The sequence below is a fragment of the Corvus kubaryi genome, unplaced genomic scaffold (genome assembly GCF_017639235.1).
Source record: "Corvus kubaryi isolate FWS band 111438036 unplaced genomic scaffold, C.kubaryi_AGA036_p1.0 split1-37355, whole genome shotgun sequence".
NCBI classification, from domain to species: domain Eukaryota; kingdom Metazoa; phylum Chordata; class Aves; order Passeriformes; family Corvidae; genus Corvus; species Corvus kubaryi.
The window spans coordinates 665,251-684,191 of NW_024582078.1; the positions used below are offsets into that span (position 1 = coordinate 665,251).

General features: G+C 49.9%; 1 long non-coding RNA gene across 1 annotated transcript; it reads right to left on the reverse strand.

Annotated features, from left to right (window-relative positions):
- LOC121657512 lies at positions 1–17,799 on the reverse strand. The gene is made up of 2 exons (XR_006013656.1): positions 6,347–17,799; positions 1–2,016 (listed from the first exon to the last, which is right to left on the reverse strand). It is a non-coding gene; the product is annotated as an uncharacterized LOC121657512 (long non-coding RNA).
- Between the last annotated feature and the right edge of the window lie 1,142 nt (positions 17,800–18,941).

Genomic DNA, 18,941 nt, shown 5'->3' on the forward strand with positions numbered 1-18,941 from the left:
TTTTGAAAAAGTCAAATCAAGTTTATTTTCACAAGAGAATATCTCCAGTCATATTTTATTCATGGTTTCCAGCTCACACAGCTCCACTGCTTGAGATTCTCTGCAGGAGTATTGGTGCCATGCAGGGGGACTGAATGGATTCCATCTGGGACACATGGGATTAGCTCTTTTCCAGGGGACACCTCTCCAGATGAAGTGGATGTGCCGCCCTGTTCCCATGCTTGTGGTGCTATTTTGGTACCTTCCAAGCAATCTGCGGGTGGGAGCCCTGCCCCTGAGCAAGCAGCTGGAGGATGATAATGCAGCTCAGAGGACCAAGCTGTAGTTTTGCACAGCAAGTCGCCAGGACTGCTGAAAAGCCAGATTTATGGAGAGAGGGCTGCATTCCTTCGCTGCTTGGAACTGCAGCATCCCCACCCACCAGCTGTGTCCCAGCCTCGCTGCAGCTACGCCCTGTCCCAGCAGAGGAGCCTGAAATGAGCTGCTTCCTTCTGGGGACTCCCACGGCCCAAGCAGCCAGGTCTGGCTCTCCCTGTGCCTTTGCTCAGGGTGAAATTTGAGGGCTCCAATTTCTCTTTGCTCTCTCCCTCCTACTTCATCTGAGAAGGTGTCCTCTGCTTGCCCTCGCTCCCTGGTGTCTCGGATCTCACGTGTCTCCCCGGCAGTGAGATGGTCACGATAATGGCCTGAAATGTCCTTCCTGCTGCAGCCCTGATCATGTTACAGCTCCACTCGTGGTCTTGATCCTACTTACTTTGGAAAATGGCAGAGGGATAGCCCCATCTGCTCCCAAGAAAGAGAAGAATTAACAATTCCCTGTCCCTTGCCAAGGGCCAGAGCTCTGAAGCGTGACGACTTCTCGCATGTCTGTTGTCAGGTGACGGTGCCTGGGAGAACCCAGAAGGATTAGAACTTGTTCCCTTTTGGCTCATGGCTCTTCCCTACCTGTCTCCACTTTAGGACAAGCTTTCAGTCTGAATCATTGGCTCATCCTATGTAAATACCCAGGAGCCTTAAACTTCCCCGCCTGGGTTTGCATGTGAGGGAGTTCAGTTGATAGGGATTATCAGATTAGAAAGAACCACCCTCTAACTCTGTTCCATGGGACAGGCTGGGAACTTATCCAAAACAAAATGTGCTTCCTGAGCAGGGGCCAACCAGCCAAATCTGATCAGCTCCCAGGGCTCTGGGTCCACAGGCTAAGCTTGCCCTTGGGTCTGGTTCTGAACCCAAACTTCAGAACTGGGCACAAGAAAATCAAATCATGAGCTCAGATCTGTCCCATTTATACAAAAGTATCTGCTCCCCTCCAGACCTGAGGACAGACCAGAAAAGATCAACACACTTAAAACACTTTACAGCTTGAGCCCATCTCCTGCAAAAAAACCCCAGGATTGAACACTGGGAGCTGCTGTGCAGACTCATTTCCCTGGTTCTCTCGCACCTTAAAGAGAGGTGGGTTCTCTGGAAGCAGGTGGCTCCATGCTCCAGTGCCTGAGGCATGAAGCAATTCCTGGAAGAATGCAATTCTGGATGCTGTAAGAGAAACACCCACTGAGTTGTTTAACAATGCCTCGCTGCGTTTTTGGATCCTCAACAAAGGAAGCGATGCCTCGGGAGCTCCTCCGGTGGTTTTGCTGCTCTTTAAGGAAGGCAATAGACTGTATAGTTATCACCTGAAATGGGATCAAATCCCTCCCACCAAACTATACAACCTACTACCTCACCTCCACAGAGCACAACAGACGGATCACAGGCATGGATTTGCTTTACTTGCACCCCCTGCCCCCACACCTGGTGTAGAAGTGGATGAGGAGACCTGAAGACCTGACTGTCTCCTTAGGAAAGACAGTAGATTGTATAGTTAGCTCAGAGGGAGGACTGGACTCCACAACTATTCAATCTACTACCTCAGCCTCAAGGACAGCTTGGGACCATGGCAGCCTAAGGCACTGAGATGATCCTTATCCAGGCACTGGGATGAGCCTTATCCCAGCATCGGCTGCTCCACAGGTCCTGTGAAGAGAAATGCATGAAAAATCATCAGAATTCGTGATGTCAGGGGAGAGGAGTCATATCCAACCTTGTCCCGCAGCTCTTTCTCCTTCTTCAAACCTCCTTCAGTCCATTTGGACTATACCTTGTGCTTGGCAATCACACTGGCTGCAGACTTCATGCACCCAAGGGTGCAGAGAAGCAGCAGCCCTGCTCTTGGAACCTCGGGCTACACATGGAGATAGCAGAGCTCTCGGGAAGCTGCAGCAGTGCCAAGCACACCCAGCCAGGTTGACCTCACCTCCTGAACACACAGCGTATCTAGAACAAACCTGCCAGACCAGATAAGAGAATCCATCAATTTAGCTGCTGTGCACTCCAGGGAATTGAGCAGATTAGAAATAACTGAGTACAAGGAAGCTTTTAGGCTGCAAATGTAATGGTATCGAGTACATCAAGGCAGATCTTATTTCCTAAACAAATGAGTGCAACATGCAGCCGTGCTGTCCCTCTAATGCTCCAGCCCAGCCAGGCAGTATTAGCATGGATCCAAGACAGACTGGCTTCCCCCCAAGCCCTTGGCTCACCTTCTGAGGCTTCTTCATTCTCTGTACACCCAAATACAGAGGCGAGGTATTAATCTGCTAGTTTGAAAGAAATGTGTGAGGTTCTTTTGCAAGGAGAAAGAATTCCCCTTGGAGATTAAAGGAAGCCCTAACGACGAGGGAGCCACGCCAAGCAGGCTGCATGTGCAGCCCAGCACAGACCCAAAGGACAACTTCCCATGGGAGCTCAGCAGGAGATGTTCCCAACCTCTGCAAGCGTCTGCCGAGTGCTGTGGTGGGAGAGGAGGGGGCTCAGGCAGAAATCTCCAAAGGAATAAAAGCTGCCTAATGCTTTGTGCTTCTGCAGCTACCAGGCAACAGCCTAAATATTCCCAAAGCTTTGGTGAACTGCTGTAGTGGAATCCTTGTGAGAGTTTAGGATGGCCTCGGGTACAAGAGTATCTTTGCAGCAAGGTTTGGGAAGTGCCCTTTTCCAGAGCTCTCCACAGGCTCTCCTCACTGGCATTCAACACAGTCCAGGTAATTCTCTTAATTTCCTTTGACAAACTGATCCTTCACAGGGAATGACCCACTGTGCTGGACCATCTGGCCCAGGCCTCTCCTGGTGTGACAGGGTATGAACAACGTCAAAAACCCAACGTGGTGGGACTGGTTCCTACAGCATTGAAGTGCCCGGCCTATCCCCGGTGCCAAGTGCATCCCAAACAGCCTCCTGATGGGAAATGCCATTTTTATCAGCTTAGAAAGAGATGCACAGGGGTTGCACATCCCTTCTCAGCACATGCAACACCAGCCAGAGCTTCAGTGAGGTTACAGCCAGGCCCAAGGGTCCATCAGGTCTGTCACTGCTCAGCTCCTTGGGGACAGAAGGGTTAGTTTAGACTAAAGTGTTTCAGCTTCCCAAAAATTAAGCTGCTGCCACAAGCATCGAGCAGGAGGGTGGCAAGAAAGCCAGTGGATGCTGCACTAGTCAGGGACTGGGAGGGTGGTCCAGGTGATTCCTGAGTGATGCATAGAGGCAGAGGATGCTCATCTTCTCCAAAGAGACTTTTAGCAACTGACCTGGAGGAACAATTTTTCCTGATTCCCTATCTGGTGGCTTATATTACTTTAAGCACATAAACCAGATGTATCAGGCAGGCATGCAAAAGGTCACTTTTGATACCATTGCAGACAACAGGCATTTGGGCCAATCTCAAACTGTTGGTGGGAAATTACATTAAATAACTCTGAGTTCACATAGATGTAATTATACATGGAGAGAGAGAAAAAAAATCCCCTCTGACTTCTATAAGTAAACCTGAAAACAGAAGACTTAATTATAATAATTGTCTTAATGAGTAAAGGTATTGGGAATACCCAGCTGCTGACTCTGGAATCCTGATTTTAGCAGGATCTGTGAAGAAAGGAGTCAAACAGGAGGATTTATGGATCAAACAGGGTTTTTTTTTATGCCCAGTAAGGATGACTAAGAGCATCCTATCCTTAGTATCGCTGTCACACTTGTTTGTCCTACACAAATTGCAATGACAGGAATTCCCTCTCCTCATGGCCCGAGCTCTAAACCATCAAGATAAAAGATGAGGAAGGAAGGACATGTGCCCAAATTTGCCTGGATGTGATGTAGCTATGCAAAATTCTGGATAAAATATCCAACAGGGTCTGTAGGAGTCAGAGGCCCACACCCAAAGCCTCTCACTGCCTTCTGAGATTAAACCCAGTTTTGGAAGATTTTTGGATATTTGATTGCCAAGAACGGGACCTCTTCGAAAAACAGCATTTTCTGTGCAGGCCTTAAGGCAGTGGCCCTGTAATTTTCACTGTCCAGATTCATATGGATTCCCTCAAAATTGGTCAGATTTGATTTTTACAAAAACACTTGATTGGTTTCTGCAAGCACGAAGGTCCCTGTGCAGAGTGTGTCACTACATGGTCCCATTGTCTACAGGTGCTTGGAGGTGTGGGGAAAATTGGCAGATACAGAGTATGTTTTTTCACAGCAAGATCCTCCAGGCTGGAATAAAAATGGCATTTCCAGTCCAGCTTTCAGACTTGTTTTTGGGATCAAGAGGTGACCTAAACTGCTCCTCATTTAACAGGGCTCCGGGTGGCTTGTGATGACCCCAGCAGAAAACCCAAGATGATGCCCCCCAAATTTTGAAGCATCTTCACGCCAGAGATTCCTGAGCACAGCCAAGTATCTGCGTTTAAAAGGAGCCCACCTCGGAGAGGAGCTGGAAAGGCTCTGAAGCTTTGAGGAGCTGATCTGGTTTATTAAGGAGCACTGAATGAAATGGAGGAGGGGGGAGGAGGAAACCATAAAACAACAAAGTCTCTGCTTTAAAAGCAGACACCGCTTTCAGCCTTTGTGAAGCCGCGGTCCCGTGTCAGTGCCAAAACATGCCGGGGACATGGAGGGCTTCTCAATGGGAAATCAGGACCCTGAATCTCCAAGAGGATTTTCAGCCTCCTGGAGCTGGGGCAGAACCGGCCCCGACTCCCTGGAACAGCGGCACTGGCACAAAATGGCCGAGTGTGGCCATTTTGTTCCCTTGGCTTCATGTCCTCCCAACCTGGCAGGGATGGCAAAATAAAAACCAAACAGACCCAAAAAAATTGAAAAATCAAACCCAAAATAAGCCAAAAGAAGCGTGGAAGGTTTTCAATAATTCCCCAACATTGTGGGGACCCACAGCGCCGATTGGAGCTGCTTATCCTGGCAGCAGTGAGGAACCCGCTCACAAGAAAAGCAGAAAACAGACCAAAAACCCATCTTGGACACACCCTGTGCCATGGGAAAGCAATAAAAAATGACATTTGCCAAACTAGCCATGAAGACAAGTTGTTTGTAACTTCTCCCAGGCCAGGCAAACCTCTCAGCAAAGCAAGGCCAACCATCTTCCCAAACACCCCATCCTAAAGTCAATATTAAATAGCACACTTTGAAATAGTTAATCAAAGGTACCGTGAAGAGGGAAAGAGAAATGGAAGTAAAAATATTTACAGTTCAATCCTGCAACCGCCCCTGTCTCTCAGCAATGCTTTTACTCCACACACTTTTAATGACATAGGGAGCATTTCACATCAACTTTGTCATCACATTTATCATTAAACAATTAGCAGGTATCTTTATAAATAGCTGCTCATCACTTCGGGGTTGAGTCCTATCAGATGTTTCTAAACATCTGGATCATTATTAATGAATCTGATCCTGTCATCTACAGTGCAGGCATCTGTAACCTGCTTGTTATATCTTTTATTAACCCTTCCTAAACGCATTATTAGAGGTGGCCATAAAGGTCACGGTTTTTCTAAACGTTTGTGTATTTTCCTTATAAATTTGTATATAATTTACTGTCTCCTGAAGCAAAATTTTTTTCATAAAAGACAGGCGCTACTGATATTTCACAGTGCAATTTCACTAAATACTAAAAATAAGAGGTAAAAAATATCCTTCAGGCTTATTTTTACCTGTTCTGTACTCAATTCTATAGGTTAACTCAAAAATCTAAAGAAAGAAGATTTCTTTTTCTGTAACACTCTATAAAACTGTTCTATTAATACTGTTTTCCCTCTCAATGTTCAGTTCATAAGCTGCTCATGAAAGGTGTGCAGGTAATGTCTACCTCTAACATAGATTTTGACCAAATAATTAAATTTGCACCGTGAAGCACCCGCCCAGCGCCCGCCTGAGCAGCCCCGGCTCCGGGACCACCGTGGCCCTGCCACTCTCTCTATTGTCTGTTTGCAAACAAGCCAAGGGGATATGGAGGCAAATCAAATACCTTTCTGTGCAAGAAAAGCCATTTCACCTCTTTCTGCTCTCCTTCCCAGCTCCGCTCTGGAAGGGTCTGCTTCTCTCCACATGTCTGGAAAGCCACTCAAGGAACGGCAGGACGATCATTCCAACACCTTATCAGAGCCTGATCCTCCCCGTGCCACAGGGCAGGGATCTGCTCCTCAGAGTGTCCACGAACAAAGCGACGTGGCTACTAATGCCAAGACATCCAGGCTACTGAAGGAAACGCAGAATCACTTAAAAAAAAAAAAAAATCACTTTTATTTGGCGCATGTTCTGGTGTTTTTGCCCCGCTTCTGCGCAGAATTTTATGGTAACGCCACCAAGTTCCTTTAAACTTTCAAGGCGTGTTCCTGTTGATGGTGTTTCTGTTGTGTATCACACCTTAACGTGTGCAGGATACACACAGAGTGCAGTAAACAGCTTGTGAGCACAGCACAGCTCCAGCCTTGGGAGAAAAGCAAGGGCTTAAAAAGCCAAGAACAGCTATTGCTTTAAATATTTAAATTAAGATGTTTTTATTCCTGAGATGAAAACTTTCAAGGCAAGAAGGCAATAAACAAAAAATCCCTAAAAAAATATCCTCCGGATTACATCAGCTAAATCCAGGCAGTGCCAGCTCAGTGGAAAGGTCAGATCCCATATGCACCAAAAACAAGAGGACACACAACAGGTTAAAATGATACCGTCCGGCAACGACCGGCTCTGGTCATACCAAGCCGATGTGTAAAACCATCCGCCCGTCCGAAAACAAATTAAGACAACAGTGCTCTCTGGTACTTTATAAATCCAGAAGAAAGGAGGGCTGTTTTATTGAATATAGCGAACAAACCTTTCCATCCGGCTATTCCGTGCAGCCCCGCGGCTCTGCGTGCACCGAGTAGCCCTTACGCTGCTCATACAAAAGCTCAGTTTGGCAATTCCAGGCATTTTCAGTGCTCAACATACGCCAAAACTACCCACTCTCTGCCTCTGCCTTTGGTCTCGTTCCAAAATGTCCTTTTTTTTTTTTTTTTTTCTCTTTTTTTTCCCCTTTCTCTCTCTTGCTACAGCTGGTGCCACGTAGAGACGGGAGAGTTGGGCTCGGACATGGCCGCAGCCTCCAAAAAAGAGCCAAGTCCCAGCGTCCCGGCTTCCCCCTTCCAGACGGGAAACAAAATGGCCATGGAGCAGCCATTTTGTTTGCTGCGGGATGGGAGGGAGAAGGGAAGGGAGGGGAGACGCAGGCCAGGCGGGAAGGATGAGGGGGGAGAAGGGAGGGCGTCAATTCGGCAGGAGCCCAAAAGCTCTGCAGCCATGCCCGGGCGTGTCCTCTTTCCTCCTGCCGGCCCCGTCCAGTCCCACGGCAGGACTGAGCCGGAGGGATGAACACAGGGTTGGTTTTCCAGCCCTCCCAAGTCGGTCGAGCCTGAGTTGTCTGGCCTGACACGGGTTACACTTCCCTTCCTGGGCCTGGCTGGCACCTCCATCCCGCCCAGAGGGTCCGGCCCGGCTGCTGCCGGGCTCTGCGAGAGCTCCTGAAGGGAGCCGGGCAGGAGAGCGGAAACCAACCCAGTAACGTCAAACTCCTGAACTTCCCTGGGCAGGAAATGGTGTAAATAACACCCGCAGGGAGGGGGAGAGGAACCCGGCCTTGGGGACAGCGTGGCCTCTACAACACGGATCCCAACGGCACCCGCGGGAACAGTGGTGCGAGCTTTCCTTGCTCGCTCCCGTCAGGATGAGCCTGCCTCAGAAACAGGGGCTCTCTCCAGCAGGACCTTGTGCCCACAAAAAGCCTCGTGAGCTCCAAGACTTTTACCTTCCTGCCCTTCCACAGAGCAGCACCACAGCTGCCCATCCGAGCAACACACCCATGGCTTGAGGAATCGGAGATGCCTCTCACTGGACCCTCTTCTCCCAAAAGCACAGGGCTGAAGTCTCAGTTAGCATCCAACAAGACACAAAGATGAATCCCACCCTCCACCACAGATGTTATGTTCCTCCAAATCCTGACCAAAACCAATGAGAGGTTTTTAGAGCAAGGCAAACACCTGACAAACCTGTTTGGGAGTACCTGGCATGGGAAGACACTTAGGAGAACACAAATCAAACACCCCTGGGCTTTCTGCTTCTGTAGGTGGGACAAGCCATGAAAATCAGGAGTATTCCCAGGATTTAGGACTGGTAAGATCTCCCCATTACAAGTCCTATCCCTTAAGGATACAGGGAACTGGAAATGCCAAAAGGCAGCACAGCTTTGAAGCTGTTACAGGACCTGTAGGAAAATCCTGTAAGGAAGGTTGTCAATAGATGAGGCACTTTGTGCTGTATTCACATGGGATAAATTTAAGTACAGGCAGCTGGACCTGCTCAGCTTTCTCGAGTCAGTGGGGAGGGTAATTTCTCTGCAGAATAATTCAGAGCAGAATCATAATGGCAACACCTTGAATTATCCTGTGAAAAAGGTTAAATCTTTAAGATTTTTTTAACAACCCCTATTCCTCCCTACCTGATCCTCACCAATTTCTGGTAAAGTAACCTAAGATCTTCAGGTGAAAATGGTTATGGATTTATTAGTAATTTGCTGTGATTGATTAGGCTTATTAAAATGTCCCTGAAAATAAGCATCACCTGTAACAAACTCCACTGAGAGCCTGCTCAGGGTATCCTGATTTCTGGTATGGGTTTTATGTGGAGCCATGTGAGCCCACAGGTAGGTTTGTGCACTTTGATTTAAACTTAAAGCCTGGGAAATTTGAAGGTATTTGAGAGATCCAAGTCTGGTTTATTTTACTAGGCTTTGGGAAGACAAGGCTTGCTTGAAAATGTCTTTGCATGGAGAGAATAGTGACTTTCTTGTGTAATATTCTCCCAGGAAAACCAGCAAGACAGGTTGGAGAATGATGACCAAAGGGCTCTGGATGTATATAGGAACAGATCAGGAATGGCCACATGCAGCATGTCAGGCTGAAGCTAAAATTGAAACCAAATTTCAGCTGCTCTGGCACCAATAATCTCTTCTAGAAACCCCCTGACAACCTGGGGAACTCTCTTTTGACCCTTATTCCGAGTGAAAGTGAACACAGCAGGACAAGACACATTTACAAAACACATTTACAAGACACGCTTACAAAATGGGGTGTTTTGCCTTCCCCAGTAACAGGGCCCCTTGCATCAGCAGCACCTTCCTGGTGGTCCTGAGATGGAGAAATATGGAACTGGGGATATGCACAGGGCTGGGATTGCTGAATCTACCAGTAGCACACCCAAAATTGCACGTAGCACCTCGGCTCTAGCTGGTTATTCCATAAATCTTAGTCAAATGGGGGTGCATGGGGGAAAGATGGGAATACAGAGAATAAGCAAAGGGGGATGTTTGGGAAGCTTAGAGAGGGGAGGGTGTCTGACGTGTAAGCATGGGAATGAGACCAGGAATGCACAGGTTTTGTGGACCTGGGAGGGAGCTGAGATGGTTTGTGTCAGGAGAGGGAGGTGTGAACATGATTAAAATGCTGGAGCTTCACAAAGGACAAGGGAGGATTTGCTGAACAGGGATATTTTTGTAGCCTCCAATCTGGGCTGCTGTGGGCTCAGTAAACTGGTGGTAGATTAAACTGTGGTCGTGAAAGGAGTCCCTTCTACAGGACAGGCCACTTGCTTTGGTGCCTTCTGCTTCTGTGACCTCACCAGGTCCCTCATTCAAGGCTCTCCCTTGACATTCCAGTGTTGAGGAGGGCTGTGGCTGCCTGGGCTGGTTGGAAGCCAGCAGACTGATCAGGCACGTGGCCCCATAATTAAACCCCGTGAGATTCTCCTCCCCAGGGATGTATCCCTGCATGCAGGAGTTGGTTCTCATTCCTCTGCACACACATCCTTGCTGCTGAGAATTCTCATTTGAGAGTAGGTAGAGCATGGAACGCCTTCAGGTCAGAGCTGGGTGCAGAGAATAAGCCTCCCCTTTCTATTGGGGATCAGGGCTCGTGAGAAAGGGTCTGTGGTGCTGTCATGGGTCTTGCAAGCCAAAGAACTCTACCCTTGTGCTTCAGCTCAGGGTTTTTTCCAACCACGTAGCAAAGCTGTGGAAATCAGCTGCTCATCATCATGTGTTGGAGTTGAACAACTTCCTCAGCATCAGCGTTTCCCCTCTGGCTGTTCGTTTGAATCTCTTCAGGCCTTATCCTTCTGCTCTGATCACACCCCAGCGAGCCTGTACAAACACAGCCCCACTGTCATTCCTCGTGTGCTCTCTCCTCCCCACATTGGCCATTTGCTCATGAAATTCAGAGTAGATGAAAATGTGAGTGAAAAGCCAAGGTGGTGAGAAAAACTTTCCTTGAAAATAAGGAGAAGTGGTTTTGGTTTCACTCCTTGGTTGGTGCATGTGGGTGAAGCAAATTGCCTCCTCTGAGTATTGGGATGGATTCAGTTCTTCTCAGGTTTGTCCAGTGGTACCTTCCTTCACTGGCCTGAGCACTCCCTCGGGAGTTTTTAGGACTCCTCCATTTCTGTCTCAGGGAATTTATGTGCATAAGGCAACAGCAGCAACAACAAAATAATTTGGGATGGGAAAAAACAGACTTAACAGCTAAGCTCCTGCATCCAGTCTTAGTGAGTCACTTTGCCTCTGTTTCCTCCTTTGGGAGACAGATATTCCCTACCTGGGATGCTGAGAAGGTTATTAGTTAATGTACTAATTAACCGAATGTGCTTTGAGCAATGGAATTGCTTGAGGCAGTGGATCTCATGAAGTCTAAGTCTAATACTGGCTTTAACAAGACTGGGCTCCCAGTTCTTATCAGCTGGGACACCTTGCCCTCGGCCAGGGAGAGAAGAATTGAACTCCTATACATTATTCATACTGTTGGCACAGCACTTTCGAAGCACAACGGCCGGAGTCCACCCAAGCTCTTTCCTGCCCGATTCTCCCACCACAGATGAAGATGGAGCTGCCGATGGAGCTGCCGATGGAGCTCTGGGGCTCCTGACCAAGGAAACACAGAAAAACCCCAAGCCAGGGTTTTTGACAATATTGCTGATCTTTTCAGTATGTGCCCAGCAGTCTGTTTGTGACCCACATCCCACCCTGCTCTGGAGCTCTGCTCACACCCAGCGCAGTTTCTCCTCTCTCTTCCAGAATCTGGATGGTGGCAGAGAACTCTCTGTCCACTGAAGTGAGAGATGGCTTCACTTTCCATATCACTGGAACCCATCCCAGGCTGGATTTGGAGCTGCAGCTGCCATGAATCCTGCAAGCCAAACCACTTGAGACTTTGGCCAGTCCTGAGCTCATCCAAAAGCCATTTTGTCCAGCTTCAGGCACCTTATGTGTCTATTGAGGCAACTGAACAGGGATGTCAAAACCCATAGTGGAGATTTTAACCTACTGAAAGGTTCCAGTAGAGGCTGATGAAGGTTGTTTGCCTTGAATTCATGTTTGGTATGAATACAATCCTGCTCAACCCTGCACTGCATCAGGGTGCCAAAGTTACCCCTTGAGAATGACACTGTCCCCAGGCCTGGGGGGGGCTGAAGGAAGAGAAACTGAGACGGTTTAGATTACTCAGGGAACTGAGTTTGATTTCCAAACGTGGAACTAAATTCTCCTTCCACACCAGCTCTGCGAGCTCTGAAACCCTGCAGGTTTAGCTGGTTCCTCCCCAGCTGGAACAGAAAATGCCAGGCAATGTCACAGCTATTTCTTCTGCATCACATTTATACAATGCAAAGACTGAATTGTAAGAAGCTGAAAATCATAATTAGGCAGGCAAGAACCTACAGTCTGAAAAATTCATCCCTCTTTAGTCTAGTCTGAGGCATGTATTGTATGAGGTTCTTAAGAGCTGAGTTTTCAGAGCTGCATTTTCAGAACTGAACTGCTTCTGCAAGCAGGGCCCCTAAAATAAGCAAGATTAGCAAATGTTCCCACCTCCAGCAGTTCTGACGATGACACCAACAGACAGATTTTCATCACCCTTTTGGCTGAGCCCTTCTGGAACTGTGGACATATTTTCTACAGGCAGAATCCTTTCTAAAACTCCCCCTTTGCAACATAGAAACTGTACAGATCCCTAACTGCAGCCAAGTTCGACCACAGATCCAGCTCTCGGCCCTCTCTGTGGATGCAAAAATGTTTTGGAGAAACAATATCAATATGGCTTTGCTAATTGATGGTCTTGTGTTGGCTTTGACCCATCAGTTGATTGACCATCCTCAACTGTCATTTCCTAAAACCCAATTTTTTTTCTGCTTATCTTCCCCGGCCTTGTTTGCACACAGCCACCACCCAAAAAAACCTCTGTCCAGGGAGTGGGATTTATCACTCCTATTTCAGTAGCAGCAGAGCACGGAACAATGTAGGGCCTATGAAAACAGGTACTGCTGTTTTCTTTTGCTTTTCATTTATTCCTTATGGTAAATCAGTGCATTCCAAACCAAACAAAAATCAGAAGATTTAGAACGTGAAGAGCAGCCTGGAGCAATAAAACAGGGGCTGAGGACAGGTTGCATTTCGAAATGAAGCAACAAGTAGCCCTTGAAAGCAAATGAAATGTTTAACCTGTGCTGCATTCCTGACATTGTTCGTGGCTGTAGTGACACTTTGGCACTCGGCACATGGCAGGAGCTCAGGTGCCTGGATCCCTGAACGCTGCACACGGGGCAGGACTGGGCTGGGCACGTAAACTCCCCAAGGTAGGGACCATCTTTATGTGGACAGCACTTGGTGTGACAGGTCCCTCAGGACACTCCAGTGACCACCAGGAAGAGCTGTTTAAGTGGAGGTTGACACCCTTTGGGTGTACAGGACACCAGGACTGGGAATTGTAACCTGTAGTTTTGTCCCAACCCTGTCACCAAGCTCGACCTTTCAGAAGACCCTAAAGGACCACACACGCTTGAGCCACTGCACTACAAAAAAACATTGATCCACATACCAGCTCCTCTTTTGATTTCATTTCAGCCCAGGCTGGTGCATTACCTGATGTTTGTAGCCCACTGCAGGGCTGTCACATGTTTTTTGCACAGTCGGACAAAACTGCCAAGGAAAAGAAATTGAAATGAACCCTCAGAATCCTGCACCAGCACCTACCAACTTTACCAGTGTTCTTACGGAGCAGGACTGAGAGCCCAGTCCCTTCCCCGACCATAAGGGGACCGTGTGTCCTGGGCTCAGGATCCCACGGGATGAACAAGGCTTTAAAGCCAGGCAGCCAAACATAATCCACCTTTACCTGCTTGTGGTAAAGCTGAGCTGCGATGAGCAGGCAGAGTCTGGAAAGCTGAACTTATCTGTGTGTCACAGCGATCCCTTTGAACTGCTCAAAGCCCTTTGGAGAAGCCGCCCTCCCCCCAGAGCAGAGGCTTTTCCTGGGCTGGGTCCCGCTGTTTGCTGGGATCCTGTTGGCTGCAGCTCCCCCGGGACTGCCCCAGCCCGACCCAGGCTGCCGAGCCCGGCGGGGAGCGGAGCAGGCGCTGCCAGGCTCAGAGCGAGCCTTGTTCTCAGCGTGCCTGGAGTGGCCGTGGCAGACAGGGATGAAAACAGTGCCCGGGAGGCATCTGCCTGCAATGGGGCGTGCGCGGCTGATGCGCAAGGATGAACAGATGGGTTGATTACACAGGGAGAAATGGACACTAATCGTATCCAGATTCACCAACTGCAGGATTTCCTCCTGAGCCCTAAAGTACAGGAAGCCCTTACCTGCTTCGTTATCCTGTCTCTGTTCATTAGCCCCTTCCCCCGCCCTGGGAACCGCATCTCCGCTAATCCCCGGAGCAGGGGAGGGCCCGGACTGCAAAGCTGAGATCCAGATGGGAACTCCTACCGTGCTCAGGCACGGCTGGATCCAGCCGCAGGTCAGGGGCAGACCCTCGCTGCCAGCTCCAGCACAGCCAGGCTCCATCAGCTCAACTTTCCCTACTCTGTGAGGTTTTTTTGCCAGGCTCTTCTTTTGCTGCTGCCTCTCTGAAGAGCCAGGAAGATTTCAGGATTAGCAAGAGCAAGGTGAACAACAAAGACTGTCGGGGTTTGACACATCACTCTGTGTCTCCACATCTCTGCTGAGATGCAGCCGCTCCTGGGGTGGAGTTTGGTGTGTGTTCACAGCACGTGGCTGTTGGGGACAGGGAGAGAAGGAGGTTTTGTGGATTGAAAACAGCAGAGGCAATTCCCCAGCAGGCTGTAGGATGACTGGCCAGACTGAATTGGGAGGTGATTTTGGAAACCTCATCTGTATTCTTTTATCTGGGAGACTGAAACGTGCTGAGTGGTCGGGTTTCATCACCTGCTTGGATTTTCTGCAGTGCCACCTTGGAGAAAGGAGCAAAGCCCTTCTGGACACTTTAATCCATGTCCCCCTGCATTCATCCCAGCTCTCTTCAGAGGCACTGATGTGCTCCCAAAGCACAGCAGCTGGAGGGATGATCCCAGGCATCCTCCCTGTGGGGCTGCTCAGATCCAAGGGTCTGAGCCCAATCCTTCTCCCACAAACAGGAGTTCTGGGAGCAGATGTGCAGAAACTGAAGCTGTTGATCACGTTGGCATCAGCACCTGCCCTGACTTTTGGTGGAGTCTCTCTCTATGTGAGGAGTTTTCTGCTTGGAAAACTGTAACCCAAGTTGTTTCTCTGAGTTGGGCTTTTGGGACCTTCTCTCCTTGCATGCCCAGGGCGCCTCCACTGCCAGCCTGAGCTCACGTTTCTGTTGTCAAACTTGATGCAAGCAAATTAGCCTGCTCCCATCCTTGTGCCTGCTCCCATCCTGCTTCCTGCTCCCCATCCAGATTCGCTCTGGCTCCACATGCCAGGAGTGCTGCCCCTGCAACCTCTGTTCCCCTCATCAGAGCCGATGCCCAGTGCCAAGCAAACCAAGACTGAAGGATGGGAGAATCACTCCCTGAATTCTTGGTGTTACTCGCAGAACCTCCCAGGCCTTGCAAAGCCACTTCAGGTCTCCACGCCTGGCACTAAAACACCAGCATGGACCATCCTGTGAGTCCAAACCAGACCTGAAGATTGAGATGAAGGTGGCTGTGGCTGCCCTGCAGAGCCCTCAAGCTGCGGGGAGGAGGAAGAGGAGGAAGCACAATGTGTGTCATGGTCTTGCAGATGAGGAGAAACCTCCTGCCCAGTCCTGCATGAGCCTGGGATGCATGGCCACCTCCCTTGGGCTGGGCCTCCCAAGCCCAGCAGGATGATGATGTGCTGGCAGCAACCACAGAAGAGAAAAGCACTGGTGCGGGAAAGAGCAGGAGAGGTTCACGTGAAGCTACCACCCCACAGACCTCCCAGAACAGGGGGATATTTGGTTGCCTTCACCTCAACAACACAACCCCCTCCTTTCTGACTCCACAGATCTCACCTCACACAGCGTGTTGGTTGTGTCCTTTGCTGGGCTGCTTCTCTTACATTTTCTGTGGCCAGGACTATCTGGAGAGCAACCTTAGCATGCCAACCCTGCGTGTTTCATGGGCTTTCCAGCTGCAGAGCCAGACAGCACAGCTCAGTGCCCATGAGCAACCCTGCAATAACAAACTGGTCACCTCCTAGCTTTGTCCTCCCAGACCTCACCTTTCACAGCAGCCAATTATCACCAAAGTTAAACAGTAGCTACGAGCAACTCCAACATAAAAAACCAGTACCACAGAAAAAAGCTAGAGAGAAATTAGGGACTGAGAGAGGTGTCAGAGAGAGAAAAACACTGCAGGGAGAAAAATAAATGGTATTGATTCTTCTGAGGCCCAGCTGTGGGGTGGTACAGAGGGTGAATCAGATCTGGATGTGTTTGGACACCATCTTCCCCATGGTGCACGAGGCTGCCGGCATCAGCTCTCCCTTGGATGGGCTTCTACAAGGATCTCATGAAACTTGTACCCCCAAATTCCTTGGAACAATTAGTGGAAAGGCTGAGGGTGAAGCCCACAGAGGTCAAATTAGTCTCATTGCCTTTTACCCCTTCTTTCCCCACCAGAAGTGGTTGCTGGAGTGGTGAAGCTGCTTACATGGATGGTCCAGCATGGGGGAAGCTTCTCCCCTCAGGTCTGGCCCGTGGAGACACAGAGCTCATCATTTTCTGCAGCTGTAAATCAGGCAGTTCCCACAATGTAAATTTTGCTCTTAGTTCTAGGGCATTACAAAAGAAAAAAAAAAAAAAAAGAGGAAAAAGAAAAAAGGAAATCACAATTCAAACTCTGCCTTGGCCAAACTTGGTCCTTTTAAGGAAAGGAAATTTCCCAGAGCCACCCTCGACAAACCTGGGGGCCTGATCCTGCTGTGAGGAATGTCTGTGCAAATCCAGAGTGGCCCTGCTGCCTGCTGGGGGTTACAGCAGCTGAACGAGGCTCCAGCCTTGGAGCAAAGCTCCTGGTCTCCTGCCAGGAGATGGAGCAGAGCTCACACCAGAGCAGCCTGAGAGCAAACTGGGGATTCAGAGGCAATAAACAGCAGAAAGATTTGACTCCCCCTTTCAAGAATTCGCCCTTTCTGCTGAGCCATGTTCTGGAAGCACGAGCCCTGTTTTGCTGTGAGCTGCATGGAATAAAACAGCTGTGTCCCTTGGCTGGACGGCTCTTCCAGGGGTGCCAGATGTTTTGCTTAGGACACGTCAGAAGAGCCTTGCTTGAGGTTCAGACTTTTTTTCGTCTCAGGCTGCTTACAGGAGCTTCAGTGGGTTTTTGGAGGTTTTTTTACATTTGCTCTCCACCACATTTTTACAGGAAAGCAATAGGGATTGGGAGCAAATTGGGAAAGGTCTAGTTTCACCCCAGCCCCTCTTTGTACAAATAATCTGCAAGGGAAAAGCTGGACTGATGAGTGCTGCCTTTTCACTGGAATTAAGGGTCTGAATGTAACCTGCTGTGTCCACACACTGCTGAAGAGACCATCCTGGCACATTTTGGGGGTCAGACCCCACGAATGCCTGACTGCCCTGAGCTCCACAATATGGGAATTTCAGCTGCCAAACCAACCGTGGGGTGTTGTGGAAACGGCACAAGCAGCAAGATCCAGGACTGGACCCCAGGGTCCCAGCCACCAAACCAGGGTGCATGAGGCCACACAGCTCCCTGCAGGGTCAGGAAGATGTGAAATGCCGAGGCCAGCATCTCTGGGAGGCTGTCACCATCCTGGTGGGTAAGGCAATTTTGGGAATGTCCCCAGAGCACAGCTGATACAGCCAGTGCAGGCTGGTGGGTCTCGGAGGCAATCGAGGGCCGGGGCATGTGGGTGCTTTGTGGCCAGTTCGAAGGTTTTACTGTAGGGCCATGTGTCACTCACTGAAAAAGGGTTTTTTTCAGAGAAAGGAGGAGGAGCAGAGAGGCTGGGCAGGGGGGAAGAGGAGGAAAAATTTGGTGAAGGAGGAGGGGTGGCTTTCATGGCTCCGAGCGCCTGCGGAGTGCACGGCAGCCGGGAAGGAGGACCCTGCCCTGCAAACAAGCTGCTTTTGTTGTGTCCCAACCAGGCCTAAATTAAGTTTGACAGAAAGAGGGCAGATTCCCCCGCGCCAGGACAACCCCTGGGCTCGGGTAGGGCCGGGCCGCCCTGAGGACCTTCGGCTGTGCCAAACCTCGCCCCGGTGCGAGGCGCGAACCTGCACGAGGCCGGAGGAGCCGCACGGCCCGGGAATATCCCGAGCCTTCGCAGGGCTTCCTCCAGCAGCACCCGGGAATATCCCGAGCCTTCGCAGGGCTTCTCCAGCGGCCCCAAGGCCGCTGTGGCTCCTGGAAAAGCTGCCTCCTGAGCACCCCGTCCCGCCCTGCTGCTGGGCATCTCCCAGCCCCGCGCCCGCCCGGGCACGCCGTGCCAGTGTGGGGAACCAGCCAGCTTCTAAACAGTTAATGCTGACAAAACCAGGCGGCTTGAGTTCCCTCCTTCCCGGACCGCTCCTGGTGGAACTCACCCCCTTCAAATGAAATAAAATTATCCTCCTGCTCTGACCTCAGCCGGGTGTCCGTCCTCCCTGCTGTTCTCTCGTCCTCCCTGTCCGTCCATCCGCTCTTGCCGTGCCCCCACCCTGCGCTGGCGCGGCCGGGAGTGCCCGTGCCCAGCGTTCCCACCACATTTGCTCCGGCTGCCATGTTGAATTGCAAATCCGACATGATTCGACAGATTTTCCCCCGTCGGTGGTGCTCGGTGGGGAACTAAAGAGGCACCTGGGCGACAACGCCCAGCCCCAGGTGGCTCTTGGGGACGTCCCGGGTGCTGGGGCGAGGGCAGGGAGAGAAATCACCCTCCAGTTCTGCTCCAAACGCTGCACGTAAGGACCTGCCTATCTGCTATACATCCCTCTCTAGGAGACCGATTAAAGTCGGGTGTTTTAGCACCAAGGGCCGGAGGACTCGGCGGGAAGGGATTTCGGGGAGAAGGCAGGTTACAGCAACAACAAAGCAACGGAGCAACTGGAGGAACAAAACGTTATTTCAAATCAAAGGCAAAAAAACCCCAACCGCACGAGCAAAAAAAAAAAACAAAAAAAAAACCAACCAAAATTAAGAGTGAGGTTCGATTTCGTACCAAGGCAGCAAGAGAGACGCACCGTGGAAGAGAGTGGTTTTGTTGTTGAGTAGTGGCTGGATTTAGCTCCGCTTATCCGGACAATCATCGGGGAAG